At 38.8% G+C, this 16,626-nt stretch overlaps 1 protein-coding gene across 5 annotated transcripts in view; it reads right to left on the bottom strand.

Moving 5' to 3' along the window:
* The window catches only part of Gapvd1 (GTPase activating protein and VPS9 domains 1), a 442,880-nt gene that overhangs the window by 405,456 nt on the left and 20,798 nt on the right, over positions 1–16,626 (bottom strand). The gene's annotated exons all lie outside the window — the stretch shown is intronic.

Below are 16,626 nucleotides of genomic sequence, written 5' to 3'. Positions count from 1 at the left end.
GTGGGGAAGGAGCAGAAGTGCGTAGCACACGCTTCTTGATTAGATCGGGGTTCGAGCCCATCACCACCAAATACAGAGGATGCGGAAAGGTCAAGAGAATGACCACCACATATTCCCGGAGCAATATGGCCTTAGTTGCTAATGCTTCTAAAAACCAAACAACAAACAAGCAAGTGAGTGAAGGTTAATAGATAATAAATAAATACATTTTGTACCTCCTTCTACCAAGGTGAGCACTTAATATATTAACAAGAAATCAGTTTACAAGTTAAGACCACTAAATTACAGAATCATCTCTGGAACTCAAAGGAAACAGCATCCTAGAACTTGCCAGGGATTCCTAGCTCTGCTGGGCTGGAAGAATTAGCATGAGAGTCATCTTGAGAAAGTATCCTTACAGCCACTAAATTAAGACAAACATCTAGATCAGTGGTTCTCAAACTTTGTCTGCTGATGGCACCCTAAAACTATGTACTATGCTTTGTGGTACCCTTTTAAATATGACCATAACTTGGACAGTGTGGTGTAGCCCCCAAATTTACAGATGCATCTAAGATCATTTTTAAATTCTTGTCATTATAGAGAAAATGTTGTTCTGACATTATCATCCATTCTTAGGAAACCAAATTGATAATCACGTTAATTTCTACCAAGTGTTCAATTATTTTGCAACAAATATGCTTGGTTTTTCCTTTTAATTGGCTTTGTAAAGAGTTTTTGTCGCTTTCTGTATGTGATCATTGAATAGTTTGATAACCTTTTAAGCAGAATAACCTGAGTGATCAAATTTTTAGGATACCTTTAATTATCTTAGAGCACACTTGGCAATTAAAGTTCAATTAGAAGAAAGTGGCAACTATTACTTAAAAATACTTTCAGTTTTTCAAACTTTACTTTAAAACTCGGTCCGATCACATTACATTTCAAATGAAAGTTTTGAGTACAGTACTTTCCACAACTTTTTTTTCAGTGCTTTCTAACTCACGAAGTAGACATGATATGTGTCAAGCATTTTATCTATAAAAAAAATCATCCCATTCAGGAAATTGCTTTGATAATTCTGCAACAATGACTGATTTATTTTCATACCTTAATTGTATCTATTAATTGAAATGTGAATGGTGTTTTTTACCATAAGAAAAATTAAACAAATTCTTGGAATTAAAATTCAATTATACACAATTCACTCTAGTTAAAATAATTAAAATAATATAATTTTATTTTTTACTGTTAAAATAATTTTGAATTCATTGAATAATCAAAACTAAATTTTCATAAAGTTTACAGCACTCCTACAAAACTTGCAACACCCAGTGGTCTAGATGGAGGGAACAACATGGTGCTCGCTTCAGCTGTATTTTGGTTTAGCAGTGGCACTTTTTTGATGCTATTATCAGGTGTTGTTATTTGTTCTGTATTTGACCGGTTTTCTCCACTGTCCCTGGTAATACAGATGCCAGGATAATTCCATGTCAGTGATGGTATTTGAGCCCTGGATGGATCTTGTATACACCTTAAAATAAGGTTATCCATGCTTATGGGCTTTTTATTCTTCCTAGATTTCTGTTGAATGTATCACTAAAGTTTTTTTTGGATAGGGCTAGCCTCAATGAAATCCCTTCTTTTTTGATGGTGGATTATGCTGGTTATTTGGAATTTCTGGTGTTAAACTTAAGATAAACCAAAGCAACCGCTGTGTGGCATCACCCTCCCCCAAAGACTGTGACCCATACAACTCTAGAACGTGAGTCTGCCGAAATATCTAATCCTAGTTAGGCAGTCTTCATACTGAGTAAGAGATTACTATAAGCCAGATTGGTTCAGCATAGGAGAGGGAAAGAGGCAGGTGTGCAGCTTGTCTCTATAGCTCTAATTTCTACAACAAAAACATTATGAGAATGGCTGGGCTGGACAAAGAAGCAGCAGGAATCCAGATAAAAGAATGACTCATAAATAATTTGAGGTATGCAGATAATACCACCTTATTAAATTAAAGTAAAGAAGAAAAGATAAAACTTTTCAAGACAGTCAAACAAAAAAGAAAAAAATCTAAACTGATATTGAACATCAAGATAAAGGTTATTATTAGTAGTAGTAACAGCAGCAACACTACAAATGATGAAAGGTAGCAAGCTCATACAGAATTGGTAAAAAAAAAAAAAAAATACACTACCCACCTCATCTGTCTATCCCTGCTAATAATGTCTAATTCTTTCTTAAATTTATTCAGTCTACAAACTTCTGCAACACCAGATGGTAGTTTGTTTTTGCACATCTATCCTGCAGCCATTCTATTTCAATTTATGTCCCCTTGTGTAGGCAGTCTGAGAAAAAGTTAGAATACCTTACTTGAGTAAAGTAAAAACAACTTTACTCAACCCATTTAATGCCTCAAACACTTCAATCAGGTCTCATCACAAGTGCCTAGTTTCCAAGCACTGCAATTTGCAGAACCGAAGTCTTTTGTGATGAGAGTATCCCTTTGTGTTCTTAACTAATCTGGTTTCTCTTCTCTGCACCTATTCCAAGGAATCCACATCTTTCTTAAAATGAGGCTTCCAGACCTGTATGCAGTACTAAAGATGTGACTAACCTTATACAATATGATAATCACCTCCTAGTCCCTGCTGGCAAAGTTCCTGTATATCAGACAGAATCACAGGTTCTAGCAGCCTGTCTACACTGCTCAGAGAACTTCATGTTGGACTGTACAACTAGCCCCACCAAATCTGTTTCATTCTTCACCACCTTGAGTGTGATCCCACCCAACTGGTATGTTATTCTGGGATCACTGCTGCCCATATCCAGTATCTTGTATTTACCAATGTTAAGCCTCAATTGCTGCTTTTCAGCCCATTTGCCTAATTTTTCTAGGTCTTGCTACAATAGTATGCCTTAATTCCTATTATTAACCACTCACCAATCGTTCTATCATCTGCAAATTTAGACAATAAGCTTGATATGTCTTCATCAATATTAATATTGTAAACAGTAAGGGACCCAGCACTGAACTCTGAGAAACTCTGCTAATAACATTAGTCCACGAGCAGTGCCCATTAATAACCACTATCTATCTATCACTCAACTATCCCCTCATCCACAGTAATAACATACCTCTAATGCCGCACACTGTTCCACTTTTCACAGCAATCTTACATGTGGAACAGTGTCAAAAGTTTACTGAAATCTAAATATATAATGTCAAAATTATTCTTTCCATCTAGTTGAACTACTGACTACAATTCTTCCTCTGGAACAGAAGTAAAACTTACAGGTCTATAACTGCTCACTTAGCCCTTTTATTCCCCTTTGTGAATAGAAGACTCATTTGCACGCTTCCAATCTTTAGCCATTTCCAAGGATGCATTCGTAATTATGGATGTAGGTATGCTTACCTCTTTTTTTGCTTCTTTTAATATAACTGGATAAATCCCACCAGCCCCAGGTGTGCCTCATTTACTTTTAGCCACAGCAATTTCTCCTCCATTTTCATAGCATTAGTAGAGGCATACGATGCAAGAAAGCAAGCTTATACATCATCAGTTAAAAAAAAAAAAAAAAAAAATCCCATTTCATCCATTCACTCCAAATGTTTATCTAGTTTGGCCTTGTTATTCAAGCTGTCAATTCCCACAACAACAGATGGAATTTTTGTTCCAGCAATCAAACACCCGCTGGCTAAAGGCAAATTACCGCACATCTATCCTACAACTGTCTTTGCTCAATTTGAATTTAGCATTAGCATTAGTAGAGGCATATGATGCAAGAAAGCAAGCTTATGCAGCATCAGACAAAAAAAAACCACTCCCATTTCACCCCTCTGTTTATTCGAAATACCTGTCCAGCTAAGCATTAAATTTATTTAGGCTATCAACTTCCACAACAAAGGATGGAAGTCTGTTCCACCAACCAACAACCCGCTAGTTAAAGGCAAATTTCCGCACATCTATCCTACACCTGTCTTTCCTCAATTTGAATTTATGCCTTCTCAGGTGATTATTCTGAGCAAGAGGAAGAATCCCATCAGCAATGAGCATGCTCCAACCATTCAAGGCTTTATACACCTCTATCAGATCACCTCGCCGGTGCCTAGTCTCCAGACACTGTAATTTGCAAAATTAAGCCTTTCTTCGTAAGAGCAACCCTTTGTTCCATTAACTAATCTTGTTGCCCTTCTCTGTATTCATTCCAGCAGCTCTACATCCTTCTTGAAATGAGGCCTCCAGACCTGTATACAGTACTCAAGGTGTGGCGTGACCATTGCCTTATACAAGGGAATAATCACCTCCTTATCCCTGCTAGAAAAATTTCTGTATATCATTGACAAAACACCATGAGCTACTCTTGCAGCACATCTGCACTGCTCAGAAAACTTCATATCTGCCTAAAAAATTACCCCTAGGTCCTTTTCATTCTCTACCACAGTCAGTGTAGTACCACAGAGTTGATACGTTGCTCTGGGGTTACTGTTTCCCTTATGTAATACTTTACATTTGTCAATGTTAAACTTCATTTGCCAACTCTCGGCCCATCTGCTCAACCTTTCCAGATCATATTGCAGCAGCATACTGTCAATAGTGTCCTTAACAATCCTGCCAACCTTTGTATCGTCTGTAAACTTGGACATTAAGCTTGATATACCATTATCAATATCATTTATAAATACAGAAAACAACAATGGACCCAACACTGAACCCTGAGGGACTCCACTAATAACATTAGTCCACGATGAGCAGTGTCCATTGATTACCACTCTCTGTCTTCTCCCCCTCAACCATCCCTTTATCCATAGCAGCAATTTGCCTCCAATGCCACACTGCTCCATTTGTGCAGCAGTTTTCCATGTGAAACAGTATCAAAAGCCTTCCTAAGATCCAAATATATAATATCAAAGTTATTCCCTGCATCCAGTTCTTTCGTGACTACATCATAGTATCCAATCAAATTGGTCAAGCAAGACTTTCCCTTAACAAAACCATTATGTGTCCGAGCTATAACTGAAGTCTTGTCTAGTTGATCCTGCAGTGCTTCTTTAACCAGTGCCTCCATTAATTTTCCTGGAACAGAAGTTATACTCACAGGTCTATAATTACTTGTGTCAGCCTTTGATCCTCATTTGTGAATTGGGGTCACATTTGCACATCTCCAGTCTATGGGTACCTCCCCTGAGTCCAAAGAAGCTCTCATAATTATGGCTAAGGGTTTGCTTACTTCCTTTGCTGCCTCCTTTAATATAATTGGATAGATCCCATTCACCCCGGGTGCCTTTTTTATGTTTAACCTCAACAATTGCTCCTCCACTTTCCTCTCAGTTATTACAAAATCATCTAGCTCACTGCCAGAGTTTACTTCACTTCTGGCATTCCCCTTCCTGAATAAATCCTCCTGTGTGAATGTAGATGCAAAATACTCGTTTAGTTTGTTAGCCACCTGAGCAGGATCATCAACAGTTGAACCATCAATATCCAGTGGACCAATCTGATTCATCCCTTTCCTTCTAGAGTTTACATAGGTAAAGAACTCTTTTCTGTTTTTCTTTGCATCCTTTGCCAAGGATTTCTCATAATCTACCTTTGCCTGTCTCATCTCCTTTGTGACTTGGTTACATACCAGCTTATATCTATCATAGGCTTCCATGTCACCCATTAATTTATATGTATCCCATGCATTTTTCTTCTCTGCCATATGTCTCATTAGTTCATCTGACATCCATTTAGGCCTAAACTTTAAACAATATTTCTTAGTTGGTATGTAAAGCGTAGTAGCTTCCAAGATAAATTCTTTGAATGCTTCCCATTTTGAATTTGCTGTTGGTAACATCATCAGTTGGTCCCACTGTATAGAATTTAAATACTGTCTCAGTCCATCGTAGTCGCCTTTACGGAAGCAATAACCCTTCCCTTTCCCCCTGACGGTAGTTACCTCTTTGAGTAAATCCCACTTCAGCACACTGTGATCACTGCCACCTAGTGGTTTCTTTATCTGCAGATTCTTAATGCATAAAGAATCACTACTGATAATCAGATCAAGAGTATTACTCCTCCTAGTTGCCTTCCGAACATGCTGATGTAGAAAACAATCATCCAATAAATCCACAAAAGCCTTGCTAGTGTGAGTGACCAAACCACAAATTCCAGTCAATATCTGCGAAATTAAAATTTCCCCATTATAAGACTCTGATTTACTGGCCCACTCTATTTCCCTGTACAGTTTCTTATTATATTCATCAGAGTCATTAGGCCTATAGCACACTCCTACTCTCAATTTTGATCTCCCAATGCTTATGTCACACCAAACTGACTTGACACTGCACTGTCCAGCGATGTTGACTGGCTTCACTTCCTTGGATTTTATGTGTTTTTTAACAAATAGCATAACCCCTCCTCCCTTCCTATCCTGTCTATACACATTGTACTCCCCAAATTCTAGTTCTGCATTCCTTATATCTGTGTGACACCACGTCTCTGATATCCCAACAATATCGCCTTTGATGTTTTGAGCAATACCCCAAATTCATCAAATTTATTTCCCAAACTCCTAGCATTGGTGTACATGCAAGTATACATGCACCTGTTCCTATTCTTAGTTACCCTAACACAACCCATGTGTTTACTTGTATCGAAATGACTCCCAGCAGTCTCTGAAATGCCCTGCATATTGTTTTCCAGGCTGCTGCTCATTCCAATAGAAGCAGTGCAAGAATCACTTTCACCTCTGCCAGTGGCTACTGTTAATCTATTAGTGCTTGTATCCCCCCAAGCTAGCAGTTTTCTGATCCACCTAACGCTGCCTCAATAGCATCAGCAAATATTCTTGCACCCTTTCTATTTAAGTGTATCCCATCCCAGCAGAAGCAGTCTCTCCTGTTTATGTCCCCTCAGGCAATTAATCTGGGCAAGAGGAAGAATCAAATCAGTATTGAGCATGCTCAATCCATTCAAGGCCTTATACAATCAGATCACTTCGCAGGTGCCTAGTCTCCAGACACTGTAATTTGCAAAATTTAAGCGTTTCTTCATAAGAGCAAGCCTTTGTTCTATTTGCTAATCTTGTTGCCCTTCTCTGTACTCATTCCAGCAGCTCTATATCCTTCCTAAAATGTGGCCTCAGACCTGTATACAGTACTCAAGGTGTGGCTTACCATTGCCTTATACAGGGGGATAATCACATCCTTTTCCTTGCTAGAAAAATTCCTGTATATCACTGACAAGACACCATGAGCTACTCTTGCAGACATCTGCACTGCTCAGAAAACTTCATATCTGACTGCACAATCACTCCCCAGGTACTTTTCATTCTCTACCACCGTCAGTATAGTACCACACAATCGATACATTACTCTGGGGTTACTGCTACCCATATGCAGTACTTGACATTTTTCAAGGTTAAACTTCAGTTGCCACCTCTCAGCCCATCTACTCAACTTTTCTAGATCCCGTTGCAGTAGCGTACTGTTATTAACAACCCTGCCAATCTTCGTGTCTTCTGCAAACTTAGACATTAAGCCTGATATTCCATCATCAATATCATTAATAAATACAGAAAACAACAATGGGTCCAACACTGAACCCTGGGGGACTCCACTAATGACATTATGTTATTACAAACTCCACTAATAACATTTAGTCCACGAAGAAAAGTGATGATTGATTAACACTCTGTCTTCTCCCAATCAACCATCCCTTTATTCATAGCAGCAATTTGCCTCCAACGGCACACTGCTCCAATTTGTGCAGCAGTCTTCTATGTGCAACAGAATCAAACGCCTTTCTATGATCCAAGTATATGATATAAAAATTATTCTTTGCATCCAGTTCCTTTGTGACCACATCATAGTATTCAATCAAATTGGTCAGACATGACTTCCCCTTAACAAACCCATGTTGAGTCTGAAGTATAAGTGAGGTCTTCTCTAGATGATCCTGAAGTGATTCTTTAACCAGTGTCTCCATTAATTTACCCAGAACAGAAGTTAAACTAGCAGGTCTGTAATTACTTTTGTCACCCTTTGATCCTCCTTCATGAATTGGGGTCACATTTGCACACCTCCAGTCCATGAGTACGTCCCCCAAGTCCAAGAAAGCTGTCATGATTATGGCTAAGGGTTTGCTTACTTCTTTTTCTGCCTCCTTTAATATAACTGGACAGATCCCATCCACCCCCAGATGACTTTCGTATGTTTATCTTCAACAATTTCTCCTCCACTTTGCTTTGAGTTATTGAAAAATCATTTAGCTCACTGCCAGAGTTTAATACACCCTCTGGCAATCTGCATCCCCCCCCCCCCGAATAACTCCTCATGTGTGAATGTAGATGCAAAATACTCATTCAGTTTGTTAGCTACCTGAGCAGGATCATCAACATTTCAAACCATCAACATTCAGTTATTACAAAACCATTAACTTCCAGTTATAACTTTGTGTACTCATGACATCCCCATCACTAAAAAATTTCTCAAATATGAACATATATGCAAAATATTTATTTAGTTAGTTTGCCAGCAACCTGAATAGGATCACCAATAGTTACGCCATTAATATTCAGTGGGTCATTGTAGTTCATCACTTTCCATCTAGTGTCAACATAAACAAAGAATTCTTTGCTACTTTTCTTTGTAGTCTTAACCAAGGACTTCTCATAATCTGCCCTAGCTTTGCCTAATCACCTTAGGGCCTGATTACAGACTATGCTGATTTTGTCAATCAGGATGATCAACAGATTAAAGGTCAAGTGGAGGTAGTAGATAATTTTGTTTGCGTGGATTCCAGAACAGATAAGGATGATCGATGAATGGGAGAAATTAAAAGCAGACAACAAGGGAGTGCTAATAACTTCTAGGACTATACAAAACAGTAGGAGTGCTGGTTTTTCCAGACTCGTACTGTTCTGGTACTGTTGTAATGTACGAGTGTGAGCTGGACCTTGAGGACAATCAAGAAGAAAGAGTGACTCCTTCGAGTTATTGATCTGGAGAAGGCTGCTCAGGATACCATGCACAGCAAGGAAGAACAATCACTGTGTTCTGATCCAAATATAATCTGCCTATTCCCTTGAAGCAATGATAGTCATTACCTTGAAGCAATGATAGCATAAGTTATACTACTTCATACATGGAATGCATGCACACAATGCCTTGAAGAAGGAAGGAAACAAAAGAAAGCAGAAGAGGAGGAGAAAATGTAAGACGTATGAAAACTGATGAAATTAAGTGGATTTGTTGAAAGACTCACCAGGAGTCAAAATCAACTGATGGGACTTGACAACAATGATGATGAAAGCTATATTTTCAATCATTCATTTTTCTTAAATGAGCACACCACTTGGCTGCTCATTTAGATTTGGTACATATATTCACCATTTGGCACAAGACTGCTAAATTTTAGCCACCTGTTGTTTGATGAATGGCAAGAAGCTGCAACCAGTCACAACAGTGCCTCCAAGTTTTTAAAGAATAATGATCTCATTTCTAAATTGAGCATAACCAGACATTAAAGACAGAAAAACATACTGCAGAATGGCATTTGTTTCTCAAACTTTTCTGAAGATAGGTTGTTTTGTCTAGTATGATGAAGTCTTTATCCACTTGATTGATGTGGATATTGATATCATTCTTGAGACTGTACAGGACTTTTTCCTTTCAGTGATTGGGAGGTTATCAACTGGTTTGGTTACTTTGTTGCTGGAGCTGCAGTTATAATTGTTAAGGACTCAAATTAAATGAAGTGTTAAGGCTTCTCTCTTCCTTAGATCTTCAGTGTTTTTTTTCCCCAAGGCATCCAAAAATGAGTTCAAGGACGGGAAGTTTATTTTAGTATTAATAGTGGAAAAGGATGTAAGAAAGGAAGCTTATACAGCATTAGCAAAAAAAAAAAAAAAAAAAAATTAGTTTTTAATTTTTTTAACTTAAAAATTTTAGTTCTTAAATTTTTAAGAACTAATGTGAATCGCACATACCTTTACAGGGTAAATTACCTTCTTCAGTTAGTAGCCTACTGCTCTGATTACAGATTAGGAATAGATGACTGGTTAGGGCCTTCTGTGTAGGGAAAGCAATATTTATACCTATTTTAGGGTTTATTTTCTTTGGCAGGTTCACTAATTTCAATATCCAAGATGACAGTTAATGGGAAAAACACTGGGGTCTACCAATCAACAAATGAATAAAATGTAAAATCCAAGATGACAGAAAGAAGATGTAAGGTTGGAATCTAGAGGTTATATGTATGAGAGTACTTGTTACTGTCGCAACTGTGGTTCCATGGAAGGAAGTAACAAGTCTGGCTGATCTTGTACTGCCATGATAGGAATTGTTATTTGATAGTCTGATGATAGTTCTATGTTGAGAGCTCATGGGAGAAAGGAGGAAGAAAACAAAAGTCGATGGTGCTTGTGTAGAACTCAAAGTAAAGCATAAAGAATTTTGTGTGCTTTACTTGGGAAGACAAATCTAAGGTGGCTGTTTAAGTTGATAAGTTTTACACTGCCAAATCAAAACCCTTCCAGTAAAGGGCTGTGTTGCACTCTGGGAACGACAACCAGTTGCTTCACAAAAATTACTTTGGATTCTCAGGTCGATGTTTATCTCTTCTGAAATAAACATTGACTTCTTCAGAAACTTCTGAAGAAGAAGCTGTGTCATGTCCAAAACAAAATAATCACACAGGCTGTCAAGCTACAAGTTCCACAAGGCAGCACCCTATCATCCATGTTCTTTGTCACAATCTTTGTGCCTCGCTTAGATTCTCTACAGGGATTTTTTTTTTTTTTTTATGAAACCCCCAAACACGAAAGGTATCGAAACTAGTACTTAGTACCGTGCATGGGTTGAAGGATAAGTATGGGGGGAGGGGGATGCCGGAAACTTTGCTCTGGAGACTAAACATGGGTTTCACCACTTCAAGCCTCCAATAAGGAAAGTGGTGGTATTTCACCGGTTGATGAAAGTCATCTACCACCTTTTACTGCATATGTTGGCAAAGCTGGCTGCACCTTGCCAAGTGATGTCAAAACAAAAAGACAGTGAAGCTCTAGCATCGAATAGCCATTTGACGACTTCTGCAAATAGGCTAACTTTTTTAGTTTCATACCATTCACTATCTTTGAGCACTAGCACAATAGGAACTGCAACCAACCAGCAAGTTAAATTCCTAGGTGTCATTTTAGACTCATCAGTCTGTCATTCGTTGTTGTTGTTCTTCTTTTGTTTTTAGGAGCATTAGCAACTAAGGCCATATTGCTCCAGGATGTGCAGTGGTCATTCCCTGACCTTTCTGCATCCTTCGTATTTGGTGGTCATGGGCTTGAACCCCGATCTAATCAAGAAGCATGTGCTACACACTGCTGCTCCTGCCCATCTGGCTACAGAGGCAGTCTGTAGCCAGATGGGCTACAGGCAGTCTGTAGCCTTGTAGTGCTTCCACAAAGCACTACAAGGTAACTCCAGAATTCTGGATTCTCAAATGGGCAAACAGCTGGGCTCACCTCTAAGTCAACAATGTACAAAATACATCCTCACTGTGCATAGAGCTCATATCATGAAAACAAAAGCACTTCTTAAAACTGCATATACATTAAGACATGATGACTTGAATATCTAGAGCACCATACGCTTCCCTTCTAGAGGCTGCTGAAGTTCCCTGCCAGTGTGTTCCAGCCCAAAGAAACTGACAAACTTCAACAGACATTTCCCCCAAATGCAATATGTCACACCTTAAATATACATCAAATAGGACTTAAATTGAACTATAGAGCAGCTACATTTTTGAATACTAGAAACGTGTAAAGTGCCAAATTTCCTATATCGGACATAATGTCCAAGTTTACAGATGATACAAAGGTTGGCAGGGTTGTTAATGGCAGTGTGCTACTGCAACAGGATTTAAAAAAGCTGGGCAGATGGGCTGCGAAGTGGCAACTGAAGTTTAACATCGGCAAATGAAAAGTACTGCATATGGGTAGAAATAACCTCAGAGAAATGTACCAACTGTGTGGTACTATACTACACTTAGGGTGGTAGAAAATGAACAAGACCTGAGAGTAATTGTGCAGTCAGATATGAAGTTTTCTGAACAATGCAGACAGGCTGCCAGAGCAGGTCATGGAGATTGTCAATGATATACAGGAATTTTTCTAGTAGGAAAAAGGAGGTGATTATCCCTTTGTATAAGGCAATGGTCAGGCCACGCCTTGAGTATTGCATACAGGTCTGGAGGCCTCATTTTAGAAAGGATATAGAGTTGCTTGAGTACAGAGAAGGGCAACAAGATTGGTGAGGGGAACGAAGAGGTCCTGTTAACAAGAAAGGCTTAAGTTCTGCAAATTGCAGGGTCTGGAGACTAGGCATCTGCAAGGTAATCTGATTGTATAAGGCCTTGAATGGAGTGAGCAGGCTCAATTCTGATGGGATTCTTCCTCTTGCTCAGATTACGAACCTAAGGGGACAAAAATTCAAATTGAGGAAAGACAGTTATAGAACAGATGTGTGGAAATTTGCCTTTAGCCAGCGGGTAGTTGATTGCTGGAACAAACTTTCATATGTTAAGTTCTGCAGTTATTTTTGTGGCAGTAGTTTTATGTTTTTAGGCTGAAATCATTTTTAGTGTCTGGCAGTCTCTATCAGTCAGCATCAATTTTGTACCACAGTTCATCCTATCAGATTTTGTTTTTCCATACTTGATGAATGTAGAAATCACTTTCGATCCATGTGTATCAGGCAAATATTTAATACGAAATAGTAGGGCATCCTTATTTGAATGGCTTCATAAATTGGTCTCCAATCATGGTTCACTATAAGATTCATTTCCAAATTCCTTTTCACATATTCTACCAACTAAAATGTAAATACAGGTCATGGACAACTGTGTTGATTCTTCCATCTTTTTCCAGTTCTAAGTGATATATTCTCCTTAATTTGAGAAGGGGAATTATTATATCGTATTAAGCCTCGATTTATTATTGTTATTTTTCCCTGATGTTGGAGGAATTCCACCTCATTACTGGCACTACGTACACAAGGTGATTGTTATCCAACTATTATTACTTTCTGGAGTTCCTTTGCTGTTCTCCGGCGTCTGCATGGTAGCACAGTGGTATGGTCACCATTCTCCCCACACCGAGTGGAAAAGGCCCGGGTTTGAATCCCATCGATGAAATTAGGAACTTTATGGGCTTTTTTCACTTCACTGCTGAGTTAGTTCGTCTCAGGCATAGACAGCAATTTTTTTTCCCCCAGAAATGGGTTTTTTCATCCAGGAAAATCGACCAGAGAACACTGCAATTTACAGACATAACACATATATACTAGCATAAATAAGAAATAATGGGTGGCCCCTAATTTAATAGTTTGAATTTTTTTTTTTTTTTTTTTTTAGGTGTTCTGGGTAGTTGATTGCTGGAACAAACTTCCATCTGCTGTTGTAGCAATTGATAGCTTAAATAAATTCAAGGAAGAACTGGACATAAGTTTAGAGAGAATGGATGTGTGAAATGGGGTTTTTTTTTTTTTTTTTGTTTTTTTTTTAGGCTGATGCTACAGAAACTTGCTTTCTTGCATTACATCCCTCTTCTACTACTACTAACTACTATGGTGGCACTAGAGCCCCCACATAAATATTTTGATTGTGATTTTAAAATGACTGTTATGGGCTACATAATCATAATCTATGGGTTACATAATCTACATAATCTTAAGGGAGGCAGCAAGCGAGTGAATTAAACCACTGAGGCTAATTATGCAAGCATCACTAGCTCTGGGAAGATTCCCTTGGATTGGAAAAGTGCAAATGTATCTCCCATACATAAGGGTGGCTCTAAAAGTGAAGTTGGAAATTATCGACCTGTCAGTCTGACTTCAGTAGTAGAGAAAATCATGGAGGCAATGATCAAGGGTGGAATTCAGGATCATTTGGATCGAATTGAAATTCTCAAGGATACTTAGCATGGTTTTGTAAAGGGAAAATCATGTTTAACAAATCTGGTTCGCTTTTTCGATAGGGTCACTCACGATCTGGATTTAGGGAATAATTTCGACATTGTTTATTTAGATTTCAGCAAAGCTTTTGACTCAGTCCCATATGAGCAGTTGCTTTATAAGCTGGAACAGGTTGGAATCACTGGGAAAATCCTTAGATGGATAGCAGGATGGCTTCAGGGCAGGAGGCAGAGGGTTGTGATAAATGGTTATTCCTCAGATTGGGTTGATGTAAGAAGTGGGGTTCCCCAAGGATCAGTATTAGGACCACTGTTGTTTTTAATTTTAATAAACGACACTGACGAAGGGATAGAGGGCGTGATGTCTAAATTTGCAGATGTTAAAATTGGTAGAGTAGTTAATGATCACTGTCAAGCTGAGCTTCTTCAGAGAGACCTAGATAGACTTCAGGAATGGTCAGAAAAATGGCAGCTATGCTTTAATCCAACAAAGTGTAAGGTATTACACCTGGGAAACAGTAATCCCAAAATATTCACTTGGTGGAGTTCAACTAAACCCAGTACTGGAGGAAAGGGACTTGGGTGTTACGATACGGTCAGACATGAAATTCTCTGAGCATTGTAAACAGGTTGCAAGGAAGGCCCATGGTGTCCTATCGATGATCTATCGAACTTTTGTAAGTATAGATAGGAACGTGATAATCCCATTATATAAGGCTTATGTTAGACCACACTTGGAATACTGTGTTCAAGTATGGAGACCGTACCTAAAGAAAGACATCGAGCTTCTTGAAAGGGTGCAAAGACGGGTAACTCGCCTGGTGAGATCGGCAAAAGGGCGTCCTTATGAAGAAAGACTTCGAATATGTGGGTTGCAGAGTTTGGAAACTAGACACCTTAGAGGAGATTTGATTGAGGTGTTTAAGGCTCTGAGAGGCATCAGTAAAATGAATGAGGACGAAATTTTCAAGATTATAAATGATGCTAGAACCAGGGGACATAAATTCAAATTACGGGGGGAAATGTTTAGATTGGACTGCAGGAAGTTTTATTTTAGCCAGCGAGTTATAAATTACTGGAATAAGTTGCCTTCATGGGTGGTAGAGGCCGACAGTTTGGGGAAATTCAAAGGTCATCTGGATAGTACTTTCCGGTAAGGGAGTCTGCGCGGATAGCACAGTGGTATCGTCACCGTCCTCCCCACACCGGGTGGAAAAGGCCTGGGTTCGAATCCCGTCGAACCCAGGCCCTTTCGAATTATGGTGGTGCATCAGGCAAAAAAAAGTTCCAAGTTACACTGAGAGAGAGAGAGAGAGAGAGAGAGAAGTAGAAAGGAATCGCCAAGAAAGAGAAGAATGATGATATCCAGCTCAGGACCCTCGGTGTGCCAAACCCAAACTCACCTAAAGAAAGACATCTAGCTTCTCAAAAGGGTGCAAAGACGGGTAACTCGCCTGGTGAGATCGGCAAAAGGGCATCCTTATGAAGAAAGACTTCAAATATGTGGGTTGCAGAGTTTGAAAACTTAGACACCTTAGAGGAGATTTGATTGAGGTGTTTAAGGCTCTGAGAGGCATCAGTAAAATGAATGAGGACGAAATTTTCAAGATTATAAATGATGCTAGAACTAGGGGACATAAATTCAAGTTACAGAGGGAAATGTTTAGATTGGACTGCAGGAAGTTTTATTTTAGCCAGCGAGTTATAAATTACTGGAATAAATTACTTACATGGGTGGTAGAGGCTGACAGTTTGGGGAAATTCAAAGGTCATCTGGATAGTACTTTCCGGTAAGGGAGTCTGCGCGGATAGCACAGCGGTATCGTCACCGTCCTCCCCACACCGGGTGGAAAAGGCCTGGGTTCGAATCCCGTCAATGACGAGAGGAACTTTAATGGGCTTTTTTCACTCCGTGGCTGAGTTAGTTGGTCTCAGGCGTAGATAGCAAGGTTTTTCTCCCCAGTAACTGGGGTTTTTCGTCCAGCAAAACAGGCAAATCAACCATAGAACATATGCAATTTACAGACACAAATACGGGTTAATGTATTTAATTACGGGCAACCCTAAAATAATAATAATTTTCCGATAAGGGAAGCGCATAGGATGATAGGTTTAATTACCTTTTTTTTTTATTAATTATTATTATTTATTTTTTTATTTTTTTTTTTTGGCTGGTGCAGCATAAGCCATAGGCTTTCTTGCACCATGCGGCCATTACTAATACTAACATCAAAATGGATAGAACTTGTTAAGAGTTACTTCTGTAATTCCACACAAAATTAACATAATTTATCAATAATTCAATCTACTCAGTGTTATGAAATATTTGTAACTGTATCTGTACTTGAGGCAGACAGAGATTTTATCGAAATATCGAGTTTATGAGTAAATCATTGGACTCAAGAGAGATTCTTTTAAACTACAGAAGTACCAACGTATTTCCAATATATAAAGGTAGTTCAAAGTGAGAAATCAGTAACTATAGATGAGTCAGTATGATTTCAGTGGTAGGGAAAATCTTGGAGGCAACTATTGTGTGCAATCCAGAGACATTTAGACAGAAATGGTTTTGTTAAGGAAAACCCTTGTTAAACTAACCTGGTAAGCTATTTTGACAATTACCCAAGAGTTGGATGTAGGGAACAATTTCAACACGGTTTATTTGGATTTTTGCAAACCATTTAACTCAGTCCTTCA

Source organism: Mastigoproctus giganteus, chromosome 2 (genome assembly GCF_048544385.1).
Source record: "Mastigoproctus giganteus isolate SK-2022 chromosome 2, ASM4854438v1, whole genome shotgun sequence".
NCBI lineage: Eukaryota > Metazoa > Arthropoda > Arachnida > Uropygi > Thelyphonidae > Mastigoproctus > Mastigoproctus giganteus.
The sequence above is the reverse complement of the archived record's forward strand: the minus strand, read 5'-3'. Positions and strand labels throughout refer to the sequence as shown.